The sequence below is a fragment of the Arvicola amphibius genome, chromosome 4 (assembly GCF_903992535.2).
Source record: "Arvicola amphibius chromosome 4, mArvAmp1.2, whole genome shotgun sequence".
In the NCBI taxonomy this organism is placed as follows: Eukaryota; Metazoa; Chordata; class Mammalia; order Rodentia; family Cricetidae; genus Arvicola; species Arvicola amphibius.
The window spans coordinates 8,296,877-8,310,367 of record NC_052050.1 but is presented as its reverse complement, the minus strand read 5'-3'; the positions used below and the strand labels follow the sequence as shown (position 1 = coordinate 8,310,367).

Sequence of the window (13,491 nt, the reverse complement as noted above, 5' to 3'; positions counted from 1 at the left end):
GCTTGTGTCAAGCTGACATGCAAAATCAGCTAGTACATCAACCCATAATGGCTTTTTGGGGTGGGAGACCCTATAAGGTGGAGACCCTATAAGAGGGACTCTCATTAACCAACCCATAAGGCCTCCAAGGAAAACCAACCTATAATGCCTTCTGAGGAGTGGGGAACCAAACCATAAAGTCTTGGGGTGGGGAGCAACCCATAAAGCCTTAGGAGTAGGAGGAACCAAAGCATAAGGCCTTCCAGGAGGGCCTCATTATTATCTATGTCATAATAATATGGTGGTAACTACTATCTCAACCAAAAGACTACCCCCAAAACTTCCAAAAGTTCCCCCCGGAATTCATGTTTTATGTACCTAACATAACAAAGGTGAAGCCACTGTAGGTGGCCCATGCTCTTGTAAGTAACCCCTCACTCACGTTCCTACAAGCATGGACCCATTGGGTCAACAACAGCAAAGGCATGAAAATGGAAGCAGGCTAGCTGAGGAGAGGAAAGGGATCAGCGGGAATGGGAAGGGCCATAGAGGACAAGGGGAATGAAAATGATTAAAATATGTAACATATTCATATGAGGTCATCATGAGACCCATATGTATAATATAATTAATACATGCTAATAAGGATACATAAAAATAAAGAGACCCAGTTTGGTGCAGGACAGTGTTGATCTGAATGGATGAACTCTAGTTTGCTGCTTTCTAGCCTCTGGCATAGGATTTCTTATCCAAGGGTGACTTTTACTCCATGGGACAGGTGACAATGCCAAGCAAGAGCCACTTTGAGTTGTCACACTGAGGGTGGAACGGGGGGGGGGGGGGGCTATGTCTCATGATAAACATCCTACAATATGCATCACAGCCCCTGACAACCAAGAGACATCTGGCCCCAGATATGAGTCCTAAGGCTGCTGAGAAGTGCTGTTCAAATTTAAAGCTCCCAACACAAACTGCTCCTAGCTACATAGGCTCCCGTGCATGAAATCATGGCTAATTATTAGAGAGATCTTCCTTGTGTTGAACTGACATGTGTCTCCCCTCCATGTTTGCCTCTTCAACTCTTTTCCTGCTCTCTGGCACATCAAAAATGGTGGGTCTGCCCCTTGTGCCATGCGACAGCATTTGAAATGTCTGAAGATGCCAGTATGTCAATGTCAGATGGGTCTCTTCAGTGTCCTCGTCTCTAAAAATGAAGAGGGAAGCTAATATCTATTGATCAGCAGCCATTTCTAGCCACCAAGGTTGACATTTGAGATCTTGTCTTCATATCACAGCCCAGGAGAAAGATTTTTTTCATTGTTATTTGTGGAACAAGAAACTGAATCTCAGGCTGGGGATATGGGCTCAGTCAGAAAACTGTTTCCTAGGTAAGCATCAAGACCTAAGTATAATCCTCCAGAGTCTGTGTTGAAAAAGCTAAGTGTGGCAGCCTGTGCTTGCAGTCCCAGCTCTGGGAATGTGGAGACAGTGGATACCTGGGGGTTGATGACCAGCCAGTGTAGACAGATTAGCCAGCTCCAGGTTCCATGAGAGACCCTATCTAGATAAGCATAGCAATGCCCTTGAGTACCAGAGTTGATGTCCCGCCTCCACAAGAGTGCACAGGCATGTAGATGTCCTCCCACTTTCGCAGCTAACCTTGGTTGTCAATTTGACACACCTGGAAGAGGGAACCTCCACTGAGGAACAGCCACCCTCAGAATGGCCTATGGGTATATGTCTGTGTGGCATTTTCTCGGTTGATGTGAGAGGGCCCAGTCCACTGTGGGCAGTGCCACCCCTGGGCAGGTAGTTCTGGGCTGTGTAAGAACGTGAGCCTTAGAACAAACCAGTGAGCACTGTTACCCCATTGTCTGATTTCCTGCCCCCAGGTTCCTGCCTTGATTTCCTGCCCTGATCTCCCTCTGTGATGGGCTGTGACCTAAGATAAGAAAAAGTTGTAAGATTAAAATAAACCCTTTTCATTTCCAAGTTGCTTCTGGTCGGTGTTTTCTCACACCAACAGAAAAGCAAACTGGGCCACTCCCACACACAAAAACATACACATTAAATATGAAAAGAAACTGAATCTTAAATACTAAGGCAATTTGCTACTTTTTGCCCAGGCAGGAAGTGGCAATTGCAGGGCACAAACCAAGCTGTACCACAATCAATTCAATGACTAGAAGAAAAAAAGCGAGGCCGGTCTCAGAGGTCAACAAGCTCAATTTGACAACCTGTTCTCCAGAGCTGACCAAATTAACTAATCGCCTGTGACTTTTTAATCTTACACATGCTGTGACATCTTCATGGTGAGAGTACACCCACCACCTGTCGTAACAGTCACAGACGACATATAAAACGCTGAATGGATTTCTAAAATTTCCTTAATTATGCCGCATCACCCGTCTCCGAAATAACACACAGAGTGACAGAACCAGGCATTAGGACAGCAGGAAGAAAGAACGGGCAATGCAAAACGCCATGGAGTCCCTTTCTCCCAGCGACTGCTCGCACCAAGTCACTTGCCCTGGAAATGATTTTCCAGCAAAGGTCTTTTTTTTTTTTCTTTTTTTTTTTTTTTGGTTTTTCGAGACAGGGTTTCTCTGTGGCTTTGGAGCCTGTCCTGGAACTAGCTCTTGTAGACCAGGCTGGTCTCAAACTCACAGAAATCCGCCTGCCTCTGACTCCCGAGTGCTGGGATTAAAGGCATGCGCCACCATCGCCTGGCCCAGCAAAGGTCTTAAAGGCACCCACTGAAATCTGCCTCAGCCTCTGAAGCGCCCAGGAAGGATGAAAGGTGCCATCTTAACTGGACGGGAGCAAAGACTGAACAGTTCGATACCTTGAGTCCGGGCTGTTGTAAAAGACAACAAAAGGATTTAAGGGCTCCCCCACCCAGACTTCACTCCACTGGCTTTAGATTCCCGCAGCCCGTGTAAGCTCACCACCTGCACAGGGACAGACTTGGAAAAGTTTCTCATTCTCTTCTGTGAACTTGACCCAATCAGTAACGTGTCCCCAACACAGCCCTCCCCCTTCAACAATTTCAAAACCCTAAGTCCCATGGAACCCACTCATCAGACCTTCTAAGACTGCTCTACATACGGGGAGGAGATGAAGCAACTCTGCCAGCATCACCTAAACTACTTCCCCAGCCTCTTGGTTCCTTCCCATCTCAATACCTGCTCCAACATTTTCTGTTGCGACATCCACCTTCTGCATCTTTGAATACCACATCTGTTTCCTGCCTGTAATAGCTAATCTTGGTTGTCAGTTTGACTGGGTCTGGAATCAACTAAAAGATAAGCTCCTTAGCACTGCTGTGGGAGATTTCTTGGCTTATATATCAGAAGAGGAAAGACCTATCCTAGACGTCGGTGGCACCTCCCAATAGTAGCCTGGATAAAAACAGATGGGGGAAAAGCCTTTCCTTTATGCCTGCTTGCCTTCACTCTGCTGGTGAATTCATCTATCCTGTTCCTGAAGCATTCCTTCACCAATATCGGAACCAACGTCCCCAGGCTTCCAGGAACCAGAGGCTCTCCAGGAACCCTCGAGGCCTTCAGCACCAGACTGGGGCTACTGAGACATCCAGTCACCTAGACTGAACAACCTCTGGACTCTCAGCCTCTCTAACCATTGTTGGACTAGCTAGACTGTATCAGGTCAGACAACCCAATAAATCCACTTTAATATCTATTCTATTGATTCTGTCCTCTAGAACCTCTAGAGGATCACCACAACTAATACATGTCACTATACATGAGAAACATACCAAGCTCCCACAAATATACTGTTCAATATGGATCAGAGAGGCATGCCCCTGCTAAGGTTGTATTGGTCTGAATGAAAATGGCTTCTATAGACTAATAGGGAGTAGCATTATTGGAGCTGTCACCCTACTGAAGTAAATGTGGCCTTGTTGGAGGAAGTGTGTCACAGAGTGAGCTTTGAGGTTTCAGATGCTCAAGCCAAGACTAGTGTCTTTCTCTTCCTGGTGACTGCTGATCCAGATGTAAAACTCTCAGCTACCTCTCCAGCACCATGTCTGCCCACATCCTGCCATGTTTTTCACCATGATGACAATGGACTAAACCTCTGAACTTTAAGCCAGCCCCATTAATGTTTTCCTTTCTACAAGTGGCTGTGGTTGTGGTGTCTCTTCACAATAGAACACTGACTAAGACAGAAGGTGATGATGGACTCTCAGATGCTTGGAATGAAAGAACATCCAAGTCAACGTAGGTGGACCTCCCCACGGAAATCGCTGTTCTTCGCCCTTCTAGACAAATCTAGATCCACTGTGGAATGTCTTCATTTTTTTTTTATTTTATTTTCCTTGCCAGCCTCCTGTTTTACACATGAACTGAGAAGTGGCAAAAGAACAATTTGTACAATGGACTGGGCTCCTGTCTAAACTGAGTGGGATCCAAAGAAAAGCTATTTCAAGGGCATGTGCGAAGGACAAGATGCTCCTGTGCTAATGGTCAAACCTGTGACTTTCTTATTTTCTGGGTCAGAAGAAATTCTGCCATACTGAGATGGAAATGGCATCAGAGCAGGGCCGGTATCATGCCAAGGATCTTCACAAGGGTGTGTGAAGAAGGCCGTTGGAGAGGAGAGATGGCACCAAACCAGAGACTTGACTTTATTTATATGAAATAAACAAATATAGACATTCACACAGACAGAGCACATCACTATCTGGTAGTGGAGTATGGGAAAATTGTCCACTGTGAATGCTCTGAACGCCACTGAATGGGCATCACTGCATTGTATAAATCTTACCACAACTTACTTAAAAAGTTAGGGTTGACCTACCTAAGCAACTGTGAGGACCCTATCTTGCACTACTGCCCCCCAGAGGTGTGCTGAACTCTCTAGCTCTTGTTGCAACTCTGTGTCTCCATCTGTGACAATGCCAGGACTTACCTAGGCTGGCCTTTCTCCCGGACACCTCTGACCCTTGGCTGGCAGTCCGTGTTCATGACTACATAATGCAGAATTTGGACTAAGAGGCTCGAATCAGGCACTTACTAGTTAGGCCCCTGCACACAACATGAGTCTTCTGTTGCTCAGCTTGGCCAACTGGAAATGATGCTACCAACCAGGGCTAATGGGAGAATGTAGCAACAGGGCCACCATGCCAACCCCAGAGCTGGCAGGAGGCTGGGGCTATTCTGGATCCTCCCACTTCCCAACTCTGCTCACTAAGCATGTTCCTCCTTCCCCTGACTGAACCCAGTTCCCCTCTGACAGAGGCCCTTATCCATCTGGCTGGATTTGTTCTCTCCCCAAGCTCCCAGGATTGTGCACACGAGAGGCTCTGGTCTCTGCTTGCAGCATCTCTGTGTGCTGCCACCACTCAGCAGAGCAGCCTTGGACAGGGACTTGTTTAATATTTGTCACCTAAACAAGTCCTCTGTCATCCCTGCTAATGAAGGGGAGCAGCGGGGGTGGAGAAGCCAGAACGATGATCAGGAAGTGATTCAACCCGCTTTTTGAGTCTGTTGCCTGCATTTTAAAGTGATTTTTTAACCTTCCAAATTAAGAAGTGCACAGGCTCACACTCAGATGCCTTCACTCCTCTGACGAACGCTGGCTGAGTAATTGTTTAAAATCAGGGAGTCTTTCAGGGGTGGGAAATCAGCAAAGACGTTGCAAAGTTTCATGGGTAACACACCAAGCGACCTACTGACAGACTCACAGATTCCCTTTGTATGAAGAGGGGCTGCCGGATATTACCTAGTATGAACACTTTACTTACCAGACAGGGTAAGCAAGACTGAACTAAATGAAGCAGATTTCCCAAGGCCCCAGGGTTGAATGATGTCACACAAGATTGACTGTCCCAGCCCCCAAGCAAGTCAGTACTGTCCTCTATCCCTGCCAAGATGCAGCAGAGTCTTTTGTGAAATTCTGGAAACTTCTGGGTAAAGACCAGGTATAAGTTGCCACTTCCCTCATCAGGCATAGAATCCTGGGATAACTGAGGGGATGAAATTAGAATCACCAAAATGAAAGACATCAGGTGTTGGCGGGAACGTAGCAAAAACTTACACACCGTTGGTAGGGGTGTACACCAGCATAACTGTCAGAGAAAACAACATGGAAGTTCCTTAAAAAATTAAAACTAGAACCATGCTACCGGGGAGGTCTCTGAAGGAAATAAAATGAGACGATGAAAGAGCTAGTTACACTTCTGCTCATACCGGAACTACAGGCCACTAATAAACAACGGAATGGGCCTGTTGAGAACCAGCATCCGGAAGAGGAACAGGGCGTCATAAATTTATAACTTTAATAGTCCCTGAGTGCCCCAGATGTAGATGGGTAAACAGGCAATTAAGGTGCATACAGTATAATCCCTGCCCAGACGTGCACCTCGACCTAGGGATTGCAACACTAGCGTGTATGCACTCGACTCCACACCATCCTCCAGCGTGACCGAGGCCCCCAGAGAAGGCCCCATGTGATGATATATACCCCCAGATGGGATCCTAAGACACAAGAGGGACATGAAGAAGGGAACAGGTGACACCCACTGCCTGGAGTCTTGCTTACTGTCACACTCCAGTGTGCTGGACTTTGAGAAATGTTCCCTTAGGATCCTTGGTCCACAGTTGGTGGTGCTGTGTGGAAAGGTCGTGGAGCCTTTAACACATGGAGGCTTGGAGCAGGATAGATGGCTCATCCCTAAGACAACCCACAACCACTGTTCTTCCAAAGAACCAGGGTTCGATTCCCAGCCCCTACATAATGGCTCACATGGTGTATAACTGCAGACCCATGATACCTAACACCCTCTTCTGGCCTCCTTAGGCACTGCACACACATGGTGCATACACACACACACAGGCAAAACATCTAAATACACAAAATAAAACAAAAGGGGTGCGTGTGTGTCCTCCCTCCCACGGCTTCTTGTGGGGAAAAAAAAAGGGGAAAAAAATCAAAAACAAAGCCTTGTGTGGTTCAAAAGAAAACGGCCTTCTGGTCAAGATGTAGCCAGCACCAAGTCTGCCTGTATGCCACCATGCTCCCCGTCATGATGATAATGGTCTGAACCTCTGAACTGTAAACAAGCCACCCCAATTAAATGTTTCCTTCATAAGAGTTGCCGTGGTCATGGTGTCTCTTCACAGCAATAAAAACCCAAACCAAGACACCTTGCTAGAGGAAGTACATCACGGGTTGGGGGTGGCAGGCTCTGGGGTTTTAGAACTTGGACACACTTCATGTTCTCATGTTCAGTCATGTTCTTCTCTCTCTCTCTCCCTCTCTCTCCCTCTCTCTCTCTCTCTTTCTCTCCCTCCCTCCCTCCCTCTACCCTTCCTTCCCGCCCTCCCTCCCTCTCCCTTCTTCCTCCTTATTGCCAGGTCTTCCCCGCCATGATGAACTGTGTCCCATCTGGAACTGTAGGCCGAAGGAAGCCGTTTTCTCATCTAAGTGTCTCTTTGTCAGGGGATTCCCCCACACAACAGAAGAGGAAGGGGAACACAGTGGTGGTGTCTCAAGGCTTCCCAGACTTGACTTGTGGGAGATGCTCATATCCTAAAGATGCACGGAAACTCTCTGCACCATTTTAGGGACTTCTCTAAAAGTGGAAAACACCTCCATGGTGACCAGTTTAGTAGAGATTGCTAATAGGTTGCAGAAGGAGGGAGGGGACTGAGGGAGGTCACTCCAGCAAGGTGCATAAACCTGAAGACAAGAGCACCCAGGATTTGTTCTGTGATGTCAGCAGAGCACAGGCCTGGGGCTTCAGCATGTGGTAGCCAGAGTGACAATGGACTTCACCTCCTTGAACGCCAGGCCTTCCTGTCTAAAGCTCAGAGTAATTCAGTTGCTCACCCAAGGATACGCTGCTGAAAGTGACCAGCGAGGATCTGAAACCACAGCCTGACTCCAAATTCAAAGTCCCCACCCAGAAGCCGCACAAGCTATTTCTTGGGAGTTTGATATTACTCAAGCTTTTTGTTATTGTTGCTGCTGGTTTCAGCAGATAAACAGATTTTATTAATAACAACTGTGACATTTCAAAACACACAGAGAGATTATTCATTAAGTATTATTGGGAATATTGGGACAGCTAGTCAGATTTTTGCATTTGAGTAAAAATCAAAACTGAATTATCATTGATTTTACTCAAGCAAATGAAACAAATACAAAAATGTTTGAGGAGTTTTGTGTGTGTGTGTGTGTGTGTGTGTGTGTGTGTCCAGTACTATGGAGGAGCAGAGACTTAAGGACACTGGAATTTGCTGGCCCCCGCCTAGCTCTAGCATTACTGAGAGATCCAGTCACAAGGTAATGGGGTGGAAAGTCATAGATCAGGATACCCAGTGCCCTCCTCAGGCCTCTACACAGACACAGGCATGCACCACACACACACATGTCTGCACACATCTACACACACATGCACATGCAAACACACACACACACACAAACACACACAGAGAGAGAGAGAGAGAGAGAGAGAGAGAGAGAGAGAGCAAAAGGGAGTCCAGGGAAAACAGAATATTCTAGATTCTTACTTATGTTCCCTTAGAGTAAATTCCTCATTTCCCATCTATCGTTCTTAGAATCTAGCCAAGTTCATAATATGATCCTTGCTCTCCAAATATCATGTCTCAGGGCCCCATACTTCCCATTGCTAATAACTTCCCCAATGTCAGAGGCACCAGCACAGAATAATCACAAGCAACCAAACACCAAGCCCACCGCAGGTGAGTCTTTTCATCTCTGTGTGGTGCTCCACCTGGAACAGTTTCCACTCCGGAAATAAAAGTGAGTTTGCGAAGAGCTCCCCAATGCACATGGCACAGAACGCTGGCATGATGGGTGCCATGAAGCCTTCCTTTTATCACAGTAACTGTGGTTTCAACACAGAAAGAGTATTGGAATGACAGAACAAAGTCTCCATCTTAAAGAGAAAGGAGAACCAGAAATGGCCGCACATACTTCATTGCTCTTCACCGGACCACGGTGCCGATTCTCTGCCCCTTTCAAACAGTGTCTACAGTTCAGATGGCCCTACACCTGCTGCGGAGCGGGCCGTCTGCAAATGGGCGGCAAAGGAAATGAACACGGACTCTAGTTTAGAGGGTCTGGGAAGATGACTCCATCAGTAAATCATCTCCTGAGGAAGCACAAGGACCTGAGTCTGATCCCCAAGACCCACATAAAAGGCCAGGCATGGTGGTGTGTACCTCTGATCCCATCTTTGGGTAAGAAGGACAGGCAGACCCTTGAGGCTCACTGGCTAGCCTAATGGGTGGGCTCTCGGCCCCACTGAGAGTCTCAAAAAAAACAGTCTGGGAACAACACCTGAAGCTAATCTCTAGCCTACAACACACACACACACACACACACACACACACACACACACACACAGAGTGTACACAGCTACAGTATAATTAACTAATAGGCACAAACTTGCAACCCATAAAAATCAAGGCAATAATTACTCCCAAGGTACAAAGCCAAGTAATGTCTCTATGTTCTGTCTCCAAATCAGGTATAAACATTTTTCTATTCAACCAACAAAGACTTGGGTAGTGATTATGTAACTTAAATTATTTAAGATTCTGGAGGGCTAGCCGGGCGGTGGTGGAGCACGCCTTTAATCCCAGCACTCGGGAGTTAGAGGCAGGCGGATATCTGTGAGTTCGAGACCAGCCTGGTCTACAAGAGCTAGTTCCAGGACAGGCTCCAAAGCCACAGAGAAACCCTGTCTCGAAAAATCAAAAAAAAAAAAAAAAGATTCTGGAGGGGCTGAAAAGAAGAAAAGACCCAAAGTAGATCCATGCCCTTCCTTTATCAGGAGCTGACTGTGTTCCACAAAGGAAAGATTCCAGAAGCCATCTGAGACATCCGGACAGAGGCATCTAGACTGACACGTGGAGAAGTCACCGTCATCACATCAAAGGAGACGCTAGTGGGATAAAACAGACGTTACAGCCGAGACTCACAGATCGCATGGGGAGCCTCTTGAAGGCTGGACATGTTTAGGTTAGGAGTCCGAGAACGGGAGCTTTCCAGCTGGCATTTAGAGCCCCTCTGGTGACACTGAAGAAGTATGGCTGCTGGGACTGAGTGACTTGACCTGAGGCCACCAGGAGCAGCCTTGAGTGACAGAAAGGAGGGACATGTACACACTTGACCCTGCACCTTCCTCCAGCGTGACCGAGGCCCCCAGAGAAGGCCCCATGTGATGATATATACCCCCAGATGGGATCCTAAGACACAAGAGGGACATGAAGAAGGGAACAGGTGACACCCACTGCCTGGAGTCTTGCTTACTGTCACACTCCAGTGTGCTGGACTTTGAGAAATGTTCCCTTAGGATCCTTGGTCCACAGTTGGTGGTGCTGTGTGGAAAGGTCGTGGAGCCTTTAACACATGGAGGCTTGGAGCAGGATAGATGGCTCATCCCTAAGACAACCCACAACCACTGTTCTTCCAAAGAACCAGGGTTCGATTCCCAGCCCCTACATAATGGCTCCTAGGGTGTATAACTCCAGTCCCACCAGATCAGAAAGTAGGGTGGAGTTAATAAGGCTGGAAACCATGGGACCAGGAGCTGGGCTACAGCCATGCTCCAGATTTGAGATGGGAAAGAATGGATTGACTGCAGGAAGAAGGAAGGAATGTACATGGAATGCTCCAGAGTGGGGTGCCCCTCACCTCCATGTCTCCCAATCTTGAATCACGTGATGAGTGGTTATAGGGGTTTTACACTGAGTCATATAAATCCAGCATGTCAGTAACTGGTCATAACTCAGGTATGAACCAAGTTCATAGAGTGGCTCAATCTATGTAAGGTGATCAACAAGCCCCCAGAAAATGTCAGTCCCACACAAGTATAGTTACTTGCTGACACAGCTAACGTTTCTTAGCCATGCTCACCCAGCACCAGAGACAGTCAGAGCTTGCCTTACACAATCCACGTTACAGAAGAGGGTTTATCCTTAAAACAATCACATACACATGAGAAAAATCTACAATATAACCCAGTATTTCGTTTCCCAAGACAAATGAAAGCATATAACTAACAATGCCTTGTACAGAATGTTCCCAGGGCTCCAAACTGGAAACACCCCAAATGTGACATGGATTTTCTATGTCATTTGGGTAGGTATATACAATTGTGTACAGTTATCAAAACACAGCACCACACTGGAGCCTCCCTTTGAAAGGCAGATGTGGAGGGAGCCCTGGGCTCCACTTCCTAGCCTGCCCAGGTCCTTTGCCTGAGGTGTGTCACCGCCAGTCCCTGGGGTGGAGGCTACTCCCTGGGCTAGTCCGTAAGCATGAAGTAAGCATGAAGAGGTCATCCATCCCAACATGCTCAGTGACACACTTCTGGGCTCTCCACCCCTTTCCTAGGCAGGAAATCTCCAGCCATCTAACAAAATTACAGTTGGTGTCAAATCACAGCACTGCACAACAGATAGAGAGCGGGACGAGCTCCAGAGAAAGACTCCTACCCAAACACTGTGGGTCTGCCATCGTAGGTCTGGGGGATGGGAGCATTACATACTCAGGATCTATGCGCTCAAGCCTCTCCCATGGCCATGGTCGCCCTCAGAAAATCTAAAGGCTTTTCTGCATTCTCGTGGCCCCAAGCTGCTCAGTTTGAGTCTATTGCTGTAGAGAAAGGAAGATGGAAGCAGAAAGGAAAAGTCCAGTTCAAAACAATGACTTTGGTGACTCACAAAGAAACAACTTGGATGCTCTGTGGTGTGTGTGTGTGTGTGTGTGTGTGTGTGTGTGTGTGTGTATACACATATTCATGCATATATGGATACACGTATGCCACAGCCCATAGGTCAATCTACACTTTCTTCCTTGTTGGGGACAGAGTCTCTTTGCTGTTCACCACTGAGTGTGGCAGGTGAGCTGATACACATGCTTTCAGGGATTCTCCTGTCTCTGTGTCCCACTTGTCATGAAATCACTGTTATTACAGACGTGTGCTACCATACCAAACTTTATGTGATTCTGGGGATTCGAACTTCGTCCTCACGCTTGTGTGGCAAGCACCCTGCCCACTGAGTCATCTCCCCAGTCCTGCTGTCAATGTTTGTGGGCCTTGGCTTTCATCCAGGTAGGACTGCCCTTGCCAGAGGCTGGGGAGGACCTGACTTGAGTCAATGTGCGTATTGCTAAATATTGTTTCTCAAGAGGAATGGAAGATCCAGGTGAGTTTCTTATTTGTTTTTGGTCTTGGTAGAATCACTTTTTAAACTGAGTTGATGAGACACAATAGATATAAACTACACATATTTGAAGAATAAATAAAGGTTACTTTGAGATCAGTGGTCCTCAACCTTCCTAATGCTGTGACCCTTTAATACAGTTCCTCATGTTGAGGTGACCCCAACCATAAAATTATTTCCTTTCCACTTCACAACTGTAATTTTGCTATTGTTATGAATCATAATGTAAAAATCTGACATGCAGGATTTCTGATAAAAGACCCCTGTGGAAGGGTCATTTGACACCCAAAAGGGTCGAGACCCACAGGGTGAGAACTGCTATTTTAGAGAAGATTTAAACTCGAGAACCTTGTAATCACAGTGGCACATACGCTTGCTGCCCCTAGAGTCACGGGTCCCCGTGACTGTCACTCTGTCTTCCCATCTCCACAGCCAGGAATTGACCCTCTGTCAACCTGCTTGCCATTTGTAGAGTTGTAAGTGAATGAAATCATAATGTCTAATTCCTTTTTTAATGTTTACATATTTGTTTTATGTGTGGAAGATCCAGGTGAGTTTGCTTTTGGTCTTGGTAGAATCATTTTTTAAACTGAGTTGGTGAGACAGAATAGATATAAACCATATGTATTATTTGAAGATAATAAATAAATAAATGTGACTTTTGAGATCAGTGGTCCTCAACCTTCCTAATGCTGTGACCCTTTAATACATATTTTATATGTATTTCTGTGGTGTAGGAGGTTCTTCTGTTCATGTGTTGCTTTCATTGGCTAATGAATAAAGAAACTGCTTTGGGCCTGATAGGGCAGAACTTAGGTAGGAGGAGAAGACAGAACTGAATGTTGGGAAGAAGGGCAGAGTGAGGGACACTATGGATCTTCTGCCCGAGGCAGACTCTGGTGGTTAGAATCTTTCCCAGTAAGCCACTAGCACGTGGTGATACACAGATTAATAAAAATGGGTTAAATTAAGATGTAAAAATTAGCCAATTAGCCAATAAGAAACTAGAGCTAATGGGCCAAGCAGTGTTTTAATAAATACAGTTTCTGTGTGATTATTTCGGGTGTAAGCTAGCCAGGTAGCCGAGACAAACAAAGGGCCCCACTCTCCTTACAACATTTCTGCACGAGTTTATGTGTGCCACATGGGTGTATGTGGCCGTGGAAACCAGAAGGGGGCATCAGATCACCTGGAACTAGAGTTACAGATGGTTGTGAGCTGTGGGTACTGGAAACTGAACCCAGGTCCTCTGGAAGAGCAGCAAGTGTTCTTAACCACTGAGTCA

At 46.5% G+C, this 13,491-nt stretch overlaps 1 protein-coding gene across 1 annotated transcript in view; it reads right to left on the bottom strand.

The window, feature by feature from the left end:
• Slc39a11 (solute carrier family 39 member 11) overlaps positions 1-13,491 on the bottom strand; it is a 107,507-nt gene that overhangs the window by 66,840 nt on the left and 27,176 nt on the right. The window lies entirely within an intron of this gene.